This window comes from Lampris incognitus, chromosome 4, assembly GCF_029633865.1.
Source record: "Lampris incognitus isolate fLamInc1 chromosome 4, fLamInc1.hap2, whole genome shotgun sequence".
Taxonomy (NCBI): domain Eukaryota; kingdom Metazoa; phylum Chordata; class Actinopteri; order Lampriformes; family Lampridae; genus Lampris; species Lampris incognitus.
This window is the reverse complement of record NC_079214.1, coordinates 57,736,164-57,754,141: the sequence shown is the minus strand read 5'-3', so window position 1 is coordinate 57,754,141 and position 17,978 is coordinate 57,736,164. Positions and strand designations below refer to the sequence as shown.

Here is a 17,978-nt window from a genome sequence, read left to right as displayed (position 1 = left end):
AAAGAGAGAGAGAGCAAGAGGGGGGAGGGAGAGAGAGCAAGAGAGAGAGAGAGAGAGAGAGAGAGGGGAGGGAGAGAGAGCAAGAGAGAGAGAGAGAGAGAGAGAGAGAGAGAGAGAGAGCGAGGGAACAAGCAAGAGTACAGGAACGAAATGAGAGACAGTGCGAGAGAGAGAGAAACAAAGAAAGAGGATGAGACAAGTCTTAAATCTGCCAGTATTGGAAAAACAAGTATATCAGCCTTGATGGTAGACATAAGTGGTGTTTTTTTTTTAGCAGAGTGCCATATTGAGTTCAAATTGCATTAAATGCTTCGGCGTTCCCTTCAACTTTGGCGGTGTGTAGCGAACCTGCCGGTGTGCTGCTAAACGCCTCAGAGAGCTTGAAGTCTATTCCGGCTCAAAAGAAATGCGATGATGTGTGCAGGGATGGAGGGTGAGGATTGTTTTGAGATGGTGTCCGTGGGGTCTGAGAGAAGTGTTGTTATATGCGAGTCCATTGTTGGAAGAAGAAGGAAGCGGTAAATATGTTTTTGTGCACATGTGGCATGCAAATATGGATACGAATGTGCGTGTGCCAGCGCTGGCATTTGAATAAATTGAAAGAGCATCTCGGATGCCGATCTTTCTGCGGGTAGCTAGCACCCGAATCAATTAGAGCAAAGCGTTTAAGCAGCGCGGCCTGCTTCCTCGCAAAGCTTATCTGTGGATCAGCTCTGTGCCAACTCGCAACACAAAGACACGGGGAGGTTAATGAGGACCACTCATGTAGACCACTCATGTAAAACCCCTTGATGCTCGCACGCTAACCAGTAAAACATTTTAGAGGGGCGACACCGCTCTCTCCGACGAATACGAGGGGGGGAAGCCAATGGCACTCGGCGAACAAAGCACTGAAGAGGTGCCGAGAGCAGGAGAGGAGGTGAAATAGGTCCGGCGTTAAGTGTGGGCCTTACAATGGGGTAGAGGGGCACGTTGGCGAAGTGTCTATTGAGGGAATAAACAAGAATACAGGCGTCCACGATACACGAGGAAGGTAAACCCTGTAATTTGCCCGTGAAAGAATCTGCCATGACATCTGAAACCAAACGGTCCAAACCCTCAACCCTGCCCCACCCCAGCTCTCTGAAGCTTCCAGGCCCACCCCATCCTCACTCCCTCCAGCCATGTAGCTTTAGGAGAGCTCCTTCCACTCCCAGAGATACTTATCTCCCTCCTAATGACTAGGTGTTTGTATTAACAGCGTCAAAGAGATAATTCAGAGGGACTGTACAACACCCAGTACCCCTCCAGGGAAGACAAAGACTGCTTCCTACTTTAGTAGCAGATTGTTTTCATGAGGTCAAAATATCTGTGATTTTAAACCGGGCAATGTTTTCGCGTCAGCAGTCTTCCTGTGCGATACCAGCCCTCATGCTCCAGCTACTGCAATTCACAGGTCAGAGGCCCGTCATGCCCAAGTGGTCTCATCTTGCCTGCTGAACACGTCTCTTTTGTGTGTGTCAGGAGACCATTTGTCAGGCAAGCACAGGTAACAAGAGGAATGGCTGTCATGCAGCCTTAAGGATAATCTAGGGGCAGGTGAAGCCTTGATGAGCACCGACGAGCCAAAACATTATGACCACCCACATGTGAACCGTATAACGTTGATCTCCAAATGAAGGCACATGTCAAGGTCTGGGTATATTAGATGGCAAGCAAACCATCAGTTCTCATAGTCAACGTGTTGGATGCAGGAGAAATGGCCAGACGACTGGGTCAGAGCATCTCTGAAACGACAAGGATTGTCAGGTGCTCCTGTTCAGCCGTGGTGAGTACCTACCAAAAGTGGTCCGAGGGGGGACAAACCACAAACCGTTGACAGGGTTTTGGGTACCCAAGACTCATCAACACGCGAGGGCAATGAAGGTGAGCCCGTCTGGTCTGAACTGACAGAAGGTCTACTGTGGCACAAGTCACAGTAAATTTTAATGATGGTTGTTATGGGAGGAATGTGTCACAACACACATAGTGCATTGCACTCTGCTGTGTATGGGGCTGCATATCCGCAGATCGGTTAGAGTTCCCTCAATGACCCCTGTCCACCGTCGAAAGTGCCTACAATGGGCACGCAAGTGGCGGAACTGGACCTTGGAGCAGTGGAAGAAGGTCACCTGGTCCGATGAACCCCGTTTTCTTTTAGATCACGTGGATGGCCTTGTACGTGTGCACCGTTTACCTGGGGAAGTGATGGCACTAGGATGCACTCAGGGAAGACGACAAGCTAGCGGAGGAAGTGTGAGGCTCTGGACAATGTTCTGCTGGGAAACCCTTGGTTCGGCCATTCATGTGGATGTCAATTTGACACATGCATCCTACCTAAACATCGTTGTAGACTGGGTACACTCCTTCATGGCAATGGTATTCCCTGACGGCAACGGCTTCTTTCAGCAGGATAATGCGCCCTGCCACACTGCACACATTGTTCAAGGTGTTGTTGCCCTGGCCTCCAAATTCTCCAGCTCTCAATCTGATTGAGCATCTGTGGGATGTGCTGGACTGACAAGTCTGATCCACAGTGGCTCCACCTCACAACTTACAGGACTTGAATGATTTGCTGCTAATGTTTTGGTGCCAGATACCACAGGACACCTTCAGGGGTCTTGGGAGAGTCTATGCCTTGGCAGGTCAGCACTGTTTTGGTGGCAAACAGAGGACCAAGAGCATATAAGGCAGGTGATCATAATATTTTGGCTCATCAATGTACACTGGGTGCACAAAACAAGAGGGATGCTGGCTCTTCTGTTTATATGGACTCACCAGGTGAATCCAGGTGACAGCTCTCCACTTCAGTGTTGATGAAGGGAGCCAGGGATGCTAATGAAATTTTTTTAAGGAAGACTTGAAATAGCCAAGACATGGGTTGTGAACAAGAGGGAAAACAGGCAAAAGGTTGTAAGGACTTTGGAGTATGGTAGTAGGTGCTGGGTGCACAGGCTTAAGCACCGATGTCGATCTGAATAGGTCCACCGGCCAACACCAGGCCAGTGGTTGAGAACAGTTCATTGACAAAAGAGGTCAAATGAGGCTGACGTGAATTGTGTGGAGCAACAGACGGTCTATAGTTAGTCAAGTGAGAGAACAGCACAACATTAGCGGTGAAAAGCCCTATAAAAGAACACCCAACTCATCGCAATTTGACATGAATGGGATATGGCAGCCGACAGCCTTACAGAGTTCTTTCAGCAAAAAACAAGCAGCTGGTGTTGCAGTGGGCAAAGGAATGAAAACACTGGACACTGGAGGATTAGAAAAAAAGTATTGCCTGGTCTGATGAATTCTGGTTCCTGCTTTTTCGGGGCTGATGCGAGGACTAGGGTGTGGAGACAATCACCTTGCATTCATCCTGTGGTGTATCTGCATCACGGGATGGTTTATTGGGTGTTTTTTCATGGCACAAAATGGGCCCTTAGATTAAAATGGAGCAATGTCTGAATGCTAGAGGATATCACTTGATCACATTACGAAAACATGGTTTCCTGTCAGGCGCATCCCTTCATGGCAGCAGAGTAAAGCGGTGCTCCTGGAAATGGGAGTTTTTAGTCAGGATATCATGACCCATTGCTACGCGGCTAAGACTGCCCAAGAATGCTTCCAAAAAAACATGACAACAGGTTCAGCTTAATGCGGTGGTCTGTCTGGTCAACATGCTCAACCCCAGTGGGATTTCTGTGGGATGACAGAACAAGCTTTCTGAAGTAGAAATTCACCGCCAGCCAACTCAAACCAACTACGGGAAGCACTTGGCACTTTCTTTTTTTGAGGATCTTTTCCCCCAATTGTATCCAGCCGATTACCCCACTCTTCCGAGCCGTCCCGGTCACTGCTCCGCCCCCCTGCCGATCCGGGGAGGGCTGCAGACTACCACGTGCCTCCTCCGATACATGTGGAGTCGCCAGCCGCTTCTTTTCACCTGACCGTGAGGAGTTTCGCCAGGAGGACGTAGCGCGTGGAAAGATCACGCTATTCCCCCGAGATCTCCCTTCCCTCCCGAACAGGGGCCCCAACTGACCAGAGGAGGCACTAGTGCAGCGAGCAGGACACAGACCCACATCCGGCTCCCCACCCGCAGACATGGGGTCTGTAGGGATGCCCGACTAAGCCGGAGGATTCGCCGGCGAGCCCCATGTCAGTACGCAAGGGAAGAGACCCCTACGCTACCTGGACGCCCGGCACTTTCAAAACTTTGGTTAGCCTACACTTGCAACAAGTGTATTTTTGTGACTGTTTGTGTATTTAAGCAGATTAAAAACAAGTCTCATAAAAGTATTGCCAAAAAGAAGTTGTGCACACATAGTACATAACGAAAAGGATGAAGTTCTCGTCTCATACAAGTCATTCTCCCCTAGAGATGTCCTTCTTCACCCAAGTTTTTCTCTCTGAAACACACACGCACACACATGCACACCCAGGTGCAGACAACCCCACCCACACACTGTTAATACCCATGCAAACTCACATGTTGGCCTTGAGGAGGCATCCAGAAGCTCTGCCTCCACCCTTGCCAGAGCTCACCTGCGTAACCTTTCGTGTCTACAGTTCATTCGAGTGTGATTGAAAAAGAAAAACAATGCATTGATCAAGCCTGGACTCAGGCCTGCTAAGTGCACTGCAGCGGAAACGCGGTAGAGAGAGGGTAGGAGGAAAATCAATCACATATACATCGTTCTCACTGGGCGAGTGAAAGAAAAAAAAAGACATCACACCGTTGTCTGGCTGTCACGCACCCACCGGCCTGCCTACCCCATGTCTGCTTGGCTCTCGGCTCGGGGAGCCCACTGAGCATGTGCATAGCGAAGGTCAAACCAATCCAGAAGTGCAGCCCAGCTCCCCTAACCTTTGAGTTCAGGGGCAGACCAGAACAATCAATGGCAACATCAAAGTTGGGGGGTGGGGGTGGTGGAGCAGACAAAACCAGTCGATAGGCTCGGCACACAGAGGCAAAAGACGGCTCGGCAGCACCGCCAGCGCCTGTCCATGGATTTCCAGTGAGGCAGTTCTCCTATGATGGGAGGCAGTGATTTAAAGTCTTGACTTTCTCTTTCCACTTTCAGTCCCACTTCATGTTAACAGGTGGAAAGTTCTGGCTAAACAAAACTGAAGCGACACCCAAACATCGGCATCAGCAGGTCTCATGCAAGGAGGAAATCTACGCCCAAAATAACAGACGCAGTTGGTGGCGGTGTTTGCAGTGCACTACGGTACATGAAACGGTGACAGACCGAGAACGGGGCCATAAGCATCATATGCGCCGACATCAGACGAAGGGAGGTCGGTTCAAGACCGAGACGGACATGGTCCGAGTCTGCTCTACTACGACCTGCGCACTCCATGATGTAAACAAGGACATCCGGAATACCCTCATAGGCATGCTGGGATGGATGTGTGGGTGAAGTCTTTGTTTGCTGCCTGGCAACCTTGTGGTCAAAGAGGAAGAAAAAATAGGCGGGTGGATGAGGGGTGGGAGTGGAAGGCGGGAAGAAAGACCATTGGCTGTGGTGTGTGTGTGTGTGTGTGTGTATGGGGGGGGGGGCTGTATGTGCTGCAATGTTAGTGTGAGTCTGTACATGTGTCATGTATGAGAACTAGGGAGCTGTGTGTGTGTGTGTGTGTGTGTGTGTGTGTGTGTGTGTGTGTGTGTGTGGTAGCTGTGATGTCAGTGTTTCCTCTCTGGTGGCAGGCGGAGCTAAAGGGTCTGTGGTACAGCTCTGCTCCACAGCCGGAGGGGCTGGGGCTTTGCAGGCAAACAGGGTGAGGGGTGACAAAGCCCCAAACGAGTGCTTAGCACTTGAAATGAGCCCCGAAGGCCAGCCCACAGACTAGCTTTGCGTAAGAGGGTTACTAAGATCACCCTACAATAGAACCCCCCCCCCCCCCTTCAGCTTACTTCCCAAAACCCAAAGGTACCTGATGCTGGCTGTAACGGGTCACCCGCAATCCCCTCGTACAGCAGAGGTTGCATGTACGTAGATCGTGTCAGCGGAGGATGGGAGGCAGGGGTCAGTTAAGGGGCGGCCGAGTTGAGGATTTGAAGTGCTTTTGTTGAATTGTGCTACAACTTCATGTGAGAGCATAATTTTCATGATCCAAACAGGCTAATTTTCCTAACTGGAGCTTAAAGGGAATCCACTCACACAAAGCAGCCCCTTCAAAGGCATTCCACCGGTGGTAACGGCTTGCTAATGACCGGAGTATTAAGTGCTAATTTAACGAGTCATTTCTTCCATAGAGTTTTAGCCACACTTTCAAAAGGCCTGTGTCACTGTACAGCTTAGGACGCTGGGAAACCCAACACCCTGTTGGAACACATGACGATTGGTCGGGCTGTTCCAATCAGATTAGGCAATGTTGGAGCACGCTCAGGCAAGTGACATGATATTTACCATAAACACCTACTTAACCCAATCAGGGTCATAATTTTGTCAGCTTATAAACTCCATTAAGTCGGTTAAATGAGAGAAACAAAACATGGCATCAGTAGAATGAGATCGTTGCGACGTAAGAGAGATGACAACAAAGCAATTCCACGATGTGCTGCGGTGCATGAATAGGCAATCTTCAGTAATTCAGCTGATGCCAAACAACGCATTAAACTGTTGTTAAGCTTCACTGTAGAACGGATGGATCTTGGTGCCATTTGTGCAGTATTTACACACAAAGGTTATGCCTTCTTCTTCTTCTTCTTCTTCTTCTTCTTCTTCTTCTTCTTCTTCTTCTTCTTTCGGGTTGTTCCCTGTTTCTCAGGGGTCACCACAGTGGATGTTATAGCTTCCATCAGTACCTTGTGAGGGCACAGGCCCAATGGCGGCCGTCGTTAACCCGGGCCCCGACCGATCCGGTATGAAGCCTCGACCGATCCAGTATGGTCTTGTCAATCCGCATAACGATTTGGCAAAATTTTACATCGGATGCCCTTCCTGACACGACCAGTAACCCTATGGACGGAGTTAGGGGTTACCCCATGGACAAAGGTTATGCCTTCTGCCAATTCATTTTCCCTCCCGTGCAGCCACTGTACACTGATGTTTGTCCATTTGACCAGTCCAAATGTCCTCCATTTTCATTTTCAATTCTGCCGCCGCACAAGGGTCAAACTTGCACGAGAGCCTTCGCCGGCTGAAACCGGCAGAAATTTCCCAGGCCTGCTGCTCTACGCGGGCGCTAAAAATCAAGCCGAATTACCACCCAATACCATAATCCTTCACACCTATAAAGTTACACTGCATTGTGTGGGAAATCATTTTCCGAACCCAAAGGAACAAGTGCTCACTTCGGCGAACCAAAACCCACATAATGAGGCGATGTTCTTTTCCATTCTGAGGAGAAAACACTAACATCGCATTCACGACGGCAATTTCGGAGAACACTTCCGCTACCCCGTGAAGAGAAAATGCAGAAACAGCCCAGCGCAAATCCCATCACTTTGGTAATTCTAGCCCACCTGCACCTAACAAAGCTTGACAAGAAGCTCTACCTTCCTCTTCTTTTGTGTTCACAAAGAGAGGGCAACCCGATCCCTCGCCTTGCCCCAAGACCAACCTGCCGACCGGGAGGCTTTTCATCCCCCCTGTTCTTTAGCAATTCCTGAAAAGGAAAGTAGAAATACATTTTTTTTTTGGACTAAGTCTCATTTTATTTCTTTTCCACCATTTCTCTTTCATCTCTATTCCAGGGTCACGGGAATATTCGCCGGCGCCAACTGGGCATTTGTTGCTTACTGCTTATCTATAATTTTGGTGATGTAGGAATTTCGGCTTACTTAGCCGCTGAACTTGTTGTGAGTCGGTCCGGGTGAGAGTGTCAGGTAGAAACCTATTATGTAAATGGTGTCTACACCACCATGTGCACCCTTCATCTTCATTTGGTCTCGATATCGTCTTCTTTGGTTCTTTGCTACTGGCAAGTGTGGCAAGGAAGTGAAAGATTGTGTGCGTGAAATCACGAGAAAGGAAAAAAGGAAGGAAGAAAGGCAAAAAGTAGGCTAATAGGCAAATCTGGAGCTCATCTCATATTTCTTCTCGGTAATTGGGTGATGGTCACCTGCTCCCTAAGTCACCTGCCATCTGACCCAGGATAATCTCAGAGGCAGGCGTACAAACAGTCAGTCAGGTGGACCCAGACAGACGTACACACAGACACAGGCTCCATATCTCTTCTGCTTCACGGCTAATGCATCTGACAGAGGAGGCGGGCAGGAGAGGGATGAGTAAGCATTCTGCTCGCAATTATATTCCCAAATGCTGCAAGAACGGGAACGGAGTATTATTTCACTGATTTTCATTAAAACGGAGCGTGTCCAAACAGAAAATTGATTAGCCGGCAATATTTCTGCAGGGCGCGAATGTATAACTGGAATGTTTTAAGCGTGCGGCGTACCGACCGATTCACGCTCCAAAGAATGATGTAAACCGGCATTTGATGGACTCGGTCGCGTTGCTTAGCACGGCACACGTAGGAATCAGCGCTCTCCGCCGTGCTGCCGGATAACCGGAGGGACGGACAGAAGGCTTAAAAGTGTAACTGCGCTTAAACGCGATAGCTCGGCTTGCTATCACCGTCCACATCTTCAGCTGAACCCTCCTCTGGGGGGGTCGGGGGGGGGGGTCTGCCCAGGCCTGTCAAATGCCTTGACAGGAAAGTCAGCGCCGGGCCATTTTGTCTCTTTTCAGTTCGGTTTTATTTCTCTTTGGAGGGCAGTGCTGGTTTGGACTGTGGGCATTGCCGGGTGAGGGGGCGAGGGCGCGTTGACCCCGGTGGGTGTGGGGAGGAAAGACTGGCATGGGGGCGGGGTTTTTTTTAGTTGGTGTTATGGACTTGGGCACAGCCAGAGAGTGCTGGTCTCCCCCCAGAGAGACGTGGCGCCTGGAGAGAGAGGGAGCGGGGTAGAGGGCATAGAGTACAAACATGTGTAAGTGCTGCCTTCACTACCGATAGGCCCATAGCAAAGAGCACGGCTGCATGGGTTATGACAGTATATCTGGGGGACCTCTTGCGCCCTCCGTGCCTAAAACACACATTTTTACCCCTCAAACCATGACTCTGGTATGATAGTCTCAGGGTTAAAACACCCCTGACACTTCTGGTAAGAGCACATTTTCCACTGCAACGTAGATGCCCTACAACAACAATCATGCTCAGATGGAAGAAATCTCTCTTAACCTCGTCTGCACCTTCTTAGAAATATTCAGCTGGCCACCAGTGAGCACTACGTCTTGCTATACAACTCCACTTGCCATAAGCAAGACAAAAATAAAGTTGTTTTTTTTTGCCCCCCCCTGTCGATCCAGGGAGGGCTGCAGACCACCACATGCCTCCTCCGATACACGTGGAGTCGCCAGCCGCTTCTTTTCCCCTGACAGTGAGGAGTTTCGCCAGTTCCCCCTCCCTCCCCGAACAGGCGCCCCGACCGACCACAGGAGGCGCTAGTGCAGCGACCAGGACACATACCCACATCCGGCTTCCCACCCGCAGACACGGCCAATTGCGTCTATAGGGATGCCCGACCAAGCCGGAGGTGACACAGGGATTCGAACCGGCGATCCCCGTGTTGGTAGGCAACAGAATAGACCGCCACGCCACCCGGACGCCCTGGGAATAAAGTTTGGGATCCTCCGTTGGATTTACGCTTTTGATAAAAGCGGACACAATGCATCATGATGGAAGCGCAGAGGAGGAGAAATCACATGACTTTCCTCGGGCGATGTGCCTCAAGAGCCGCCAGCGAACCTCCTCTCCCTCTCTCAGAGCATCAGCAGCCATGAATAAAAGCCGGCGTATTACCAAGAATATTTCATTATGTATTATTCACCTTTTTTCTCTCTTGCACTCACACTACAAATGCACATATACAGACAAACAGACACACACACACACACAGACACGCACACACACACTAATAACTGTCAATTGCCTGTGTTACAGAGGTATTTACAACACGAGCTTGCAAAGCTGACTAGTACGACTTGGACCCCCTAAATAAAAACCCCACCCGTCCTCCTACAAAACCATTTCTCTGTGCGCCCTCTTCCCCCCTCTGATGGGGGGGGGGTTGTTTACAGGCATAACATTTGGCAAAGCGAAAGGTCGTGTAGGGGTTACTGTGTCAGCCCGGGTAAGAGGCTGACCCTTTGGGAGTGATGGCGGGGGGGGGCATCATTCGTAAACAGACATAATCTGCCACCGTGCCACTTGACTAGCTACTGACCAGGACGAAACGGAAAAGAAAAGAGCCGTGGAGAACGACAACGACGGCATAGCAGGATGACAAAATTATTTTATCTGCTATTCGCAGAGGGAAACGATCATGATTTTCAACAGTATGTAGTACGGATGACTCTCCATTAGCGATCAATCAATCAGTCAATAACCTTATTTGTCCCCAGTGGGGCAATTGGTTATGCAGCAGTGGGACGCATACATTTAGCACACATAGAGTTTTGGGGGGGGGATGTCAGCGGGTACAAAGGAGTGTTTGTATCTGTTGGTTTTAGCTAGTGGAGGACTAGGGAGGGTACCAGATGACAGAAACTGAAACTGTTGATGTAAAGGATGGGAACACTCAGACATGATGGATTCTGCCCTTCTTATGTAACTGTGTGTTGTAAAGATCCTGCACAGACTTCTGTGCAGCGCCAGTTATTTTGCTGCAGACATTAACCACCCCTTCCTCTTTTTTTGCCCCCTCCCCCCATTTCTCGCTTATTGTATCTGGCCAATTACCCCCCTCTTCCGAGCCGTCCCGGTCGCTGCTCCACCCCCTCTGCCAATCCGGGGAGGGCTGCAGACTACCACATGCTTCCTCCCATACATGTGGAGTCGCCAGCTGCTTCCTTTCACCTGACAGTGAGGAGTTTCACCAGGGGGACGTAGCGCGTGGGAGGATCACGCTATTCCCCCCCTGTTCCCCCTTCCCCCTGAACAGGCGTCCCCGACCGACCACAGGAGGCGCCAGTGCAGCGACCAGGACACATACCCACATCCAGCTTCCCACCCGCAGACATGGCCAATTGTGTCTGAAGGGATGCCTGACGAAGCCGGAGGTAACACGGGGATTCGAACCGGTGATCCCCGTGTTGGTAGGCAACAGAATAGACCGCTATGCTACCCGGACGGCAACATTGACCACCTTTTTGAGGACAGTTTTGTGTTTTACCTTGAAGGATTGGTATCAGCAGATAACGGAGAAAGCAAGCACAGACTCAACTTCTTCTTTATCTGCTGGCATCAATCTCTCAAGGTAACTGTCTCTGAAACAATGCCAAAATAGTGCGGATGAGGGTCCATCAGCGGTGTTACGGGCGGACAGTCGGTGACTCACCATCTTTAAAGGGCATTCGGTGGCATTCACGTCAACAGCTGCATGCTGAATTGTTATCTGCATTTTCTTACACGGTGTAGCTCATGAAGGCAGTGCAAAACCCAGAAGTAAGGGTTGCCGTTTTCATATTCATGGACCGTCCCCCAGTGACATCACTGGAGGTCAAACTTCTGCACAGTTTTGGCAGTTGCAGAGAGACACAGATAACTGCTCAGTATTAGAAAGAAGAAAGCCACTTCATTTTGTCATTCTAGATCACAACAAATGTGTTCTCTGCATTTAACCCATCCTATCGTAAGGGAGCAGCGGGCAGCTGCAGCATCCGGGGACCAACTCCAGTTCTTCTTTCCATTGCCTTGCTCAAGGGCACAGACAGGAGTATTAACACTAACATGTATGTCTTTTCGATGGTGGGAGGAAACCGGAGAACCCAGAGGAAACCCACACAGACATGGCGAGAACATGCGAACTCCACACAGAAAGGACCTGGGACGGCCTGGGGTTCGAACCCAGGACCTTCTTGCTGTGAGGCAACAGTGCTGACCAGTGATCACATCCACCCAGGACAACATGACCACTCGGTGTTTTATTCCAGATGACCATCTAATTGACACATATGCACTCATTAAATAAATATAACATAATGAAAACAATGACTTGTCTATTTTTCTTGGTTTAATTGAATAACAGACAGTTGCCAACCAACAACCAGCTATCGTGCTGTAACTGAATATTAGCTTCTTCAAATGCTTCAGACAGGAATGTAAAATAGTCACCATGAGGCCATATATGACTCAGTATTGCTGAGAGTACATTTCCAACAGTAGGTAGAGGCTTGAAAACCAAAGTAAGCCTGTCACTTTTGGCTGCCTGTTGATTTTAGAGTTTCTGAGCGGAGGTGGCATCCTTTAGCATTATGCGAGTAAGTGGAAAAAAATTTAGAATTAGCTTTAACGTTAATTATCCTGGTTTTAAAATAATTTTGTTTTAAATTCTCCATGTATGAAAGACCCAAAAAGGATCACTTTAAGCAGTGACCAGATTATCTAAACAGTGCTAGCATAGGGTGGCGGCATGGTAGCGCAGTAGTTAGCGCGGTCGCCTCACAGCAAGAAGGTCCTGAGTTCAAACCCCGGGGTAGTCCAACCGTGGGGGTCGTTCTGGCTCATCCTGTGTGGAGTTTGCATGTTCTCTCCGTGTCTGCGTGGGTTTCCTCTGGGAGCTCCAGTTTCCTCCCACAGTCCAAAGACATGTAGGTCAGTGAATCGGCTGTACTAAAGTGTCCCTAGGTGTGAATGTGTGTGAGTGTGTGTGTCGGCCCTGTGATGGTCTGGCGGCCTGTCCAGGGTCTCTCCCCGCCTGCCGCCCAATGACTGCTGGGATAGGCTCCAGCATCCCGCGACCTGAATTCAGGTAAGCAGCTTGCATAATGGATGGATGTCAGCATAGGAATGACTGACTTCTGATCATACAAGTGGTTGATTGCTACAACCATGATCCCTATAAGTGGTTTCCACTGTTTTTATATAGAGAGATAAAGGAAAATGGTCATGATTTTCAGCATTACGTATCCATGCTGTGTTATGTGGTCATGTTAGCGCTGAAGTTGGCAGAACATGCTTGTGAGTCTCCCTTTCCACTGACTGCTGGGGATTTACTTGTTCTGTGCTGTTTTAATATGGTGGGGTGTGAGCTTAGAGAGCGTTGTAAGATGCCACCTCGAAAACACACGATGGAAACAGCAAATATTGAATAAAATCCTCCCTAATTTACATAAAAGCTTCTGCTCGCTTGATGTGGATAAACTTTATTTGACAAAGAAATGGGATAAACTGCAATGGAAATGCATTTGCTGAATATAAAATGAAATGCAAATAGAATTTATTCACATGATCAACTGTTTCATCTTAACTGGTCCATCTTTCTCTTCGTCATGGGTGTCAAAGTATGGACATGTTTTTTTTGCAGATCTGATGGAAATGCACCTCAATGAACATGATTTATTTTGCACAACATTTTTTTTTTCTTTGGTAACACTTTCTATGAAGCTTGCATCTATGACGCCCTATAAGCATTTATAACGCCCCATAAGTGTAGCTATAAGTCATTGTAAGAGTCATTATAACCATGTATACACCCTCACAACACCTCATAACCATCTTTATGATACATTATGTCCATTTAAAACGGATGTATTCATTATAAATATGTCATCATTAGCCTTTTTATCTGTCAAATGTCATAATGCATCATAGCCAACTTGTTTTGCTGAAGTTTTGTAGAGGTGCATAATGAGACTTCAGTGCTATTTCAGTCTTCAGCCACAGCCGTTAGTCATTGTAATACATATTATAGGAAAGTATGTGTGTTATAGATGCAATAGATGCTTATAGGGCATTATAGATGCTTATGGGGCATTATAGATGCAAACTTCATAGAAAGTGTTACCACTTTTTTTTTTGGACCCCCCCCTTTTTTTGGGACCTCCCATTTTCTCTCCAATTGTATCCGGTCAATTCCCCTATTTTCCGAGCCGTCCCAGTCGCTGCTCCACCCCCTCTGCCGAGCCAGGGAGGGCTGCAGACTACCACGTCTCCTCCGATACATGTGGAGTCGGCAGCCGCTTCTTTTCACCTGACAGTGAGGAGCTTTGCCAGGGGGGGCGTAGCATGTGGGAGGATCACGCTATTCCCCCCAGTGCAGTGCAGTGACCAGGACACATACCCACATCCGGCTTCTCACCCGCAGTCACGGCCAATTGTGTCTGTAGGGACTCCCGACCAAGCCGGAGGCAGCATGGGGATTTGAACCAGCGATCTCCGTGTTGGTAGGCAACGGAATAGACCGTCAGAGGTGTAAAAACCAGGTCCAGAAAGTAAATGTCCAAACCGTGTATTTCCTCCAACCATGTTACTAAACCAGCTGATTTCATTAACTAGTTTTCCCTACCTAGTTGAGGAGTGGTGTTGACTAGAATCTGCTGGTGTAGGGCATGAGTGGAGCAAATACATGGTTTGGACTTTTACTTTCTGGACCTGGTTTTTACACCTCTGTAGACCGCTACGCTACCCGGACGCCCTATTTTGCACAATTTAATCATTCAGTTGTAATTTATTTGACATTTGGATGAAACATAACTAGTGAAAGATGAGCAGGACCATGGTGACGCGATGAGGGAGCGATCTCTGTCAGACAATGAGGATTTAGAAATCATGATGATGATTTAATCCTGATATTTTATTTATCTCCTTAAGGGAACTGTCTTTCTGCTTGCGCAGACTGAAACGTCAGTCACAAAACAGCAGCCACGATACTACACGGTAATTAATGACTTGCTCAAAGACACTTTGCCAGAGGCGGATACTTGCTGACTCATAGGCTTAAACTCAGCGCCCTTTGGATGAAGCATGATTGTCCCAATGATGAAGTCGCCCTGATATCCAACAGAGGGCAAAAGAGGGGCAAGGGGCAGGGGATAGAGGCGGTTTACATAGGGGTCAAAAGGGGGGGGGGGAAGCAACAGAAGAGAATAACCATGAAGACCGTTCACACACTCAGGTCAAAGTGATGTGAAGGGGACAGAAGGTTGAAGGTTTCTCAGCGTGTGACGTTGTCTCATTTCAAGTATATCAAAACGAGGCGTGTTTTTTGATTTTACGGGCACATATTAGTTGTTTAGGACATAATCATGTAAAAATGCGACAGCATGTCTGCAACACTATATTGTGTGTGTTGCCTGTGTGTGCGTGTGTATACATGCGTCCGTGTCTGTTGGACTACCCAGATGTATGCAGGGGGAGGGTATAATCCATCACCAGTTGATAGTCCCCGCAAGAAAGGAGCTTTTTTTTTTGCTGAGAGGACAGCCCTTGTGCGGACAAAGACCACCATACTGGGGACTTCATAGGACCCAGCTGAAAAGGTGTTGCCCAGAGTAACCCCATTCACACTAACAGGCATGCCGGCCAAAGCCAGTCATTACTGCTGACTTGGACCAGCCGGGCCACACATAGACTAGCCTAGAGCCGCTCAGGCCATTCACTCCCCATCAAGCCGCAGGAAAACAGCCTGAACTCTGCTACTCAGGAGCATCTAGAATTGTTACCCCTCTGTTCAACTGTCCGTCTCGAGAGCTTCAATGTACGCAGCTCTTGAGAGAGTTTACAACAAAAAAAAAAAGCTAAAATCTACAGTTTTACAAGGCAAATCTTGAAACTTTGCCCAACCACAGAAATGCAACAGATTAGCTGAAGTGAAATAGTAACGACTCATTATCAACCCAATCTGGCCACTAAACTTAAACAGCTGGTCCAATATAATAACTGGGGCAATAAAAGACGATTGGTTGCTTAGGAACTTTTATAGATAACAGCCATTTATTTCCCATGTCAAATAAGATGAGACACGTGGGAACATTTGGTGCTTAGTTTGCTGATAGCATGGTTGCTCAAGGCTGAAATGGAGAGCCAGCGACACAGACGTGGCAGCGCCGCGGTGAAATCAAGTATCGCTGGTGTGAAAACCATTTGATTTTCAAACACGTGAACAGCTCGCCGAGACTTGCATCACTACTACTCTTTCTTGTGTACCTCGTCATAAACAGGCGACTTCAAAAACACAGCTAAAAGATAATCGCACTGGGCGTCCGGGTGGCGTGGCGGTCTATTCCGTAGCCTACCAACACGGGGATCGCCGGTTCGAATCCCCGTGTTATCTCCGGCTTGGTCGGGCATCCCTACAGACACAATTGGCCGTGTCTGCGGGTGGGAAGCCAGATGTGGGTATGTGTCCTGGTCGCTGCACTAGCGCCTCCTCTGGTCAGTCGGGGCGCTTGTTCAGGGGGAAGGGGGAACTGGGGGGAATAGTGTGATCCTCACTGTCAGGGGAAAAGAAGCGGCTGGCGACTCCACGTGTATCGGAGGAGGCATGTGGTAGTCTGTAGCCCTCCCCGGATCGGCAGAGGGGGTGCAGCAGCGACCAGGACAGCTCGGAAGAGTGGGGTAATTGGCCGGATACAATTGGGGAGAACCCCCCCAAAAGCAAAAGATAATTGCACTGCATCAAAATTGAACACTATCTGCTCTTTAATTCTAATATGGTGAGTGTTCAACATTTTGGAGGGCAAAATGATCAGGTGCCACATTTGGCCAGGTGGGCACAACAAGGGCCACTCCAGTGTGGGACAGAGCTGTTCTGTGGTAGCATTCATTTATACTGTGCTCATTTGTGGCACTGAAACTGGGGCTCGTATCTTTCACAGCGAGACGGAGGAAAGCTGTGACAGGAAAACGCTAGGGGACGAGATATTTTGCTCTACTAACCTACTGAACTCCTTACTGCAGTCTGCAAAAACCAAACCGGACTCAATCACCCCCTGCACTGTGACGTTTAACAAGCTGCAGCGTACATGAGAGGCAGCGGGAAAACACGAGGCAGGGATGGAGGGCGAAAATGCTAACTGTAAGGGTCAGATACTAACTCGGATCAATGATCCGAGTTGACTTTGCTTGACTTTAGGTGCCAATGGCTTTGACAAAAGGTAATTAAATATACATACGACCGAGGACGGACAGCTAACCAGGTCTTCTAAAGCCTTCCTTCTGTCTCCCTCTATGTGGCTTCCCACGCACAACTTTCCTGCCCAGCCCCTGTCCCTGTGGGCAGGTGCTTGGGTAAATTTAGCTATGGCAAGGTGAGGTGCACCCTGGGTAGATGGTGGGCAAAGCCACCTTTAGGGTGTTCAAGATGTCAGAGAGAATGAGACATCACCTCGGCCGCCCTGTCAAAAAATTCACCACCTTCCATTTTCCCCCATAACCTCTAGGTCCCAGCAGCACCACGGGTGGTGGGAATCCTTGTTTTGTGTTTTCTCGTTTAGCCTGAAACATACCAGCCATCACGTGACCTGCAGCACTAGCCGAGTGTTAATTGTGAAGCATTACTAGGATTATTAAAACACCGAGCTGCAGCCTGAGGTGAATGCATGCTAAAGTTAAAATTCAGACAGGGAGTGTTAAATGCATATTGTGCCGCCCTATTTGCAAATGACACCAAATAGAGTTGGCACTGCAAAGACTGTTTAAAGTTTTAAAGTGATGAAATTAAGCATTTATTTGAAAATATAGTATATATTAAAAAAATGTTTTTGTAAAAAAAAAACAACTTTGCTTTGAAAAGGTACAAAATGTTTTACCCTAAGTGAACAGCACAGAATTACCAGTTAAGTTATAAAAATGAAGTTTTGAGACAAAGCTCTAGAGAACTCACCATAATTCATGAGAGCGGGAGAGTCTGCTGAAAATATGTACCGCTAACGCCAACGTTTCCATCACAAGCACCATTATCAGATGATGGTGTCCACTATGGGATGTGATTCCCTGTGAAAATTAGTCGTCTTCGTCAAAGTAAATGATGAGTGCGGTGCTTGGTGACACCGGTGTGCTTCTTTAAGGTGGTCTGCTCCCGGTATTTGAGCAGACCAAATATCATGCTGGCTCCCGGTGGGTTGTGTTGGACACAAAGGCAGCCGTTTTGACTGATTCAGAGGTCAGCGGAGCCGGAGGGATCATCAGTGTCAAAACAAAGGTTGAGTGTGAAGTGCGCTTGCATGTGTGCGTGGGATATC

At 48.5% G+C, this 17,978-nt stretch overlaps 1 protein-coding gene across 1 annotated transcript in view; it reads right to left on the bottom strand.

Moving 5' to 3' along the window:
- elp4 (elongator acetyltransferase complex subunit 4) overlaps positions 1-17,978 on the bottom strand; it is a 74,282-nt gene that overhangs the window by 1,314 nt on the left and 54,990 nt on the right. The gene's annotated exons all lie outside the window — the stretch shown is intronic.